Source organism: Galeopterus variegatus, unplaced genomic scaffold, assembly GCF_000696425.1.
Source record: "Galeopterus variegatus unplaced genomic scaffold, G_variegatus-3.0.2 Scaffold1991, whole genome shotgun sequence".
Lineage (NCBI taxonomy): Eukaryota > Metazoa > Chordata > Mammalia > Dermoptera > Cynocephalidae > Galeopterus > Galeopterus variegatus.
In genome coordinates, this window is record NW_007728102.1 from 156,295 (window position 1) to 160,336 (window position 4,042).

Sequence of the window (4,042 nt, forward strand, 5' to 3'; positions counted from 1 at the left end):
ATTATTGATTTCTAGTTTTAATCCATTGTGGTCTGAAAAAATACATGGAATAATTCCAATTTTTTTGAATTTGTTGAGACTTGATTTGTGACCTAACATGTGGTCTATCCTGGAGAATGTTCCACGTGCGGATGAGAAGAATGAATACTCTGAGGTTGTTGTGTAAAATGTTCGGTAGGTATCTGCCAAGTCCAGTTGGTCTAAAGTATTATTTAGATCTTGTGTATCTCTGTTGATTTTTTTGCCTAGATGATCTGTACAATGTTGAGAGTGGGGTGTTCACATCCCCTACTATTATGGTATTCATGTCTATCTTTCTTTAGGTCTAATAGTATTCGCTTTATATATCTTGCTTCTCCTATATTGGGTGCATATATATTTGTGATTGTTAGGTTTTCTTGCTTGATAGATCCTTTTATCATTATATAGTGGCCTTCTTAGTCTTTTTTATGATTTTTGGTTTAAAGTCTATTTCATCTGATAAACTAGATAAACTTTTTTTCTCTTTATTGTTTGCATTTTTGTTTTACTGGTGAATTTTGTTCTTTTCTGAGGATGCAAGGTAGTGATGGTTGTTTTTCAGGTGCCAAACACAGTACTCCCTTGAGAATTTCTTGTAAGGCTGGTCATGTGGTAGCAAACTCCTGCAGTTTTTGTTTGTCGGGTAAATACACTACTTGTCCTTCATTTGGGGAGGATAGACTTACCAGGTAAAGTATTCTTGGCTGGCAATTTTTGTAGTGGTATTTTGAATATGTCATCCCATTCTCTTCTTGTTTTTAGGGTTTCTGATGAAAAGTCTGATGTTTGTCTGATAGGGGCTCCCTTACAGGTGACTTGATGCTTCTCTCTTGAAGTTTTCAAGATTCTTTCTTTTTCTTTGAGCTTTGCCAATTTGATTATAACATGTCCTGGAGAGGACCTTTTAAAGTTGAATATGTGTGGGGATCTTTGAGCCTCCTGAATCTGAAGATCTGTATCTCTCCCTGTACCTGGGAAGATTTCTACTGTTATTTCATTGAATATGTTTTCAATGCCTTTTTCTTTTTCCTCCCATTCTGGGAGACCCATGGTTTGAGTATTTGAGCACTTAAGGTTGTCTGTTATCTCTCTTAGATTTTCTTTAGTTTTTAAATTCATTTTTCTTTTTTGGGTCCACCTGTGTTATTTCAAACAGGCCATCTTCAAGGTCAGAAATTCTTTCTTCTGCTTGTTCTAGCCTGCTATTTAAGCTTTCTCTTGTGTTTTTTATTTCATTGAATGAATCCTTCAGCTCCACAAGCTCTGCTACATCCTTTTTCAGGCCATTGATTTCTTTGTACATTTCCTCTTTCGGGTCCTGTATACTTTTCCTCACTTCATTGTGTCGTCTAACTGAGTTTTCTTGTATCTCATTTAGTTTCCTTAGAATTCTTGCTCAAAATTCCTTGTCCATCCTTTCAAGGACTTCCTGTTCTATAGAATATTGTACTTGAGAGTTATTATATTCCTCTGGTCATGTTATATTTTCTTATTTTTTCATATTTCTAGTATCTGTGCATTGGTGTTTAGTCATGTGATAGAGAAGTTACTTTTTCTGGTACTTTGGGGAGGGGTTAGAAAAGAGGGAGCTCCTCTTGCAGGTGTGTTATATAATGATGGTTGAATGGGGTGTTTTTTAATTTGATCCTGGTAGATACCATCATGTAGTCACCTTGAAGGTATTTTGGCCAAATTTGATGTTGGAGTTGTGTGAGAGTGCCTCTGTGACCTATTGCCTTGGATACTTATTATTTCTTTGCTGAAGTTGGTGACATTATACCAGTTTGTCAGGACACAGGAAAGCTCTCAAATTTGGGGTGATAGCACCTTGGTGTCTTGTCACTATTAGATTATAGTGAGTGTTCTTGGGCAGAACTGTTGGCACCATGACTAGCTCCCCTTACTCTATTGGGTGCATTGAAGTGTACTAGTACTTCTCAATTTGAATGGGTGACCCTGGATGGGTTTCCTCTTTTTTCCTTCCTCCTTCCCTGGGCTCCACTGGTGACACTCCTTCTGCCTGTGCTGATGTGTATTCACCTGAAAACCTGTGAGGCAGCAGTGGCTGCTGTTTTGGCAGAGGCTGTCATGGTCCACTTGTTCCACACTGCCATCTGCGGCAGTGGCAGGGGATGTTGCTGATGCTTGACTACCTGTGGCTCCCTCAGGGCTTCAGCAGTGGTGCGGCAGGCTTCTCGAGGGGTCTGGTCCACCATGCCACTTCTTCGCAACCTCCTTCAGCCCACCACTGCTGCGCTGCCCCACACTTTGGGCCACCCTGGGGCTGAGGAGCCTCTGGTGCACCCGCTGGCCTGCCCTCAGTCTCTAAAAAGTATCTTCTATTAATGTACTTGAACATCAGTTGCAAAGGGATTGCCAAGCAATTCCTTTCCATGTGAGCTGCCTCTTCTACGTAGGCGTTAAGGTCTGATAAAAACTTGGAGAAAAGTCATTGAGTTATTCTGCTTTTGTTCTTCATCTGAAAGGTCAGAGTACAGAAAGTTTTGATGAAGCTGTGGTCCTAAAAAAAAGAGTTCCCATAAATTTCTACTTCTTCCCAAGTTGTGCAGTAAGGTGCAATTTTGTATGTCATTATATTCTACTATTGCTATTTTTTTCCTTAGGATGAAGGACATGACTTTATGCCTCTGTGTGCCCCTAACAAATGACACGGTCCTACATGACCCAATCTATGAAGGTAGTTGCATTTTAAAGAATGATAAATTCTAGAAGACCCAGGCTGGCTCAGAAGATTTACACAGCACTGCACACAGAAAGCTTAACAGAAATGCAAAATATGCATATTTCTTTATCCTCAAAGTTCCTTGGCATGACAATTGCTAAAAATCTTCCCTACCCTCTCCCATCTTCTAAGATCTTTCATTGTCATAATGCTCTCTCTGTTCATTTCTTCCTTCCTTGCCCTGTGGCACACTGTTTAGCCTCTGAGCAGAAGTTGTCTCAAGTAGGTTGCTTCCCATCCTCAGGCCACTCAAGAATGGCTAGTGATCCACAAGCTCCATTCTTTCTTTTTTCCCAATTTGGAGGAAGTCTCCAAACTCCAGAGCCCCTTGATAATTGTGGTTCTTACTCTCTAGTAAGAAATTATCACAAAACATCTTTCACTACATTTGAAATACCCAGTAGTACTTAGCACATATCTAATGTCATCTTAGGTGTTTAAAACTGTTTATTGGTAGAAGAAATATGCAGATTTTACTGGTTGCTTATTCAGGAAATACTTCTCATAGCTCCTCATTTTTCTTAGACCATATTAGAAAAAGAAAAAGTACCAAGGTACTTTCTTCTCTATGAGAAATGCTAAAACAGACACAAATCCTAAGGTGCCTAAATATAATCCTTGAGATCAACACTGCAAGGATGTTAAGACACTATGCAGGCCTACAAAAATATTGTTCTGCATATCAAATTGACAGTGGTGTCATCCACATTAACCTGTGCAGCAGTCTCTGAGAATAAGGCCCCTCTTTCTGATATCCATGAACTAAGGGAATGTTCATAAATGAATGCATGATTTTCCCATACCATGCACACATGCATGCGCGCGCGCACACACACAGACACACACACACCCCCACACACACATTCACCCCACTCCTATGAAAAAGTAAATTGAACATTAAGACAAAGAAAGTACTATTTGGCCAACTCTTGATCTTTCACACTCAAAGAGAACCAGCAGCATAAAAAAACCAAAAATCATTCTTATAAAAATTAAAGCAATAGCAATATGATATTTTTGTTGAGTTGTACATGTATCTTTAATCACATTTGACATTGTTTAATAATACAAGGGTTTGTACTACTTGAACACACTACAGCTAGAGTGATGAAAGGCAGATAAGAAACAGTTTCGGTGTGAGCTTAGAAAAAAATCATAAAACCATGCTGAGTGGTCCCACTTCAAATCTATGCTGTCTGACCTCAGCTTTCCTCCTCTGCTAGTGAGCAGCTCTTTTATTCCTTTTGACTGACTTCCTGTTGTGTTTCTTACAGTGAC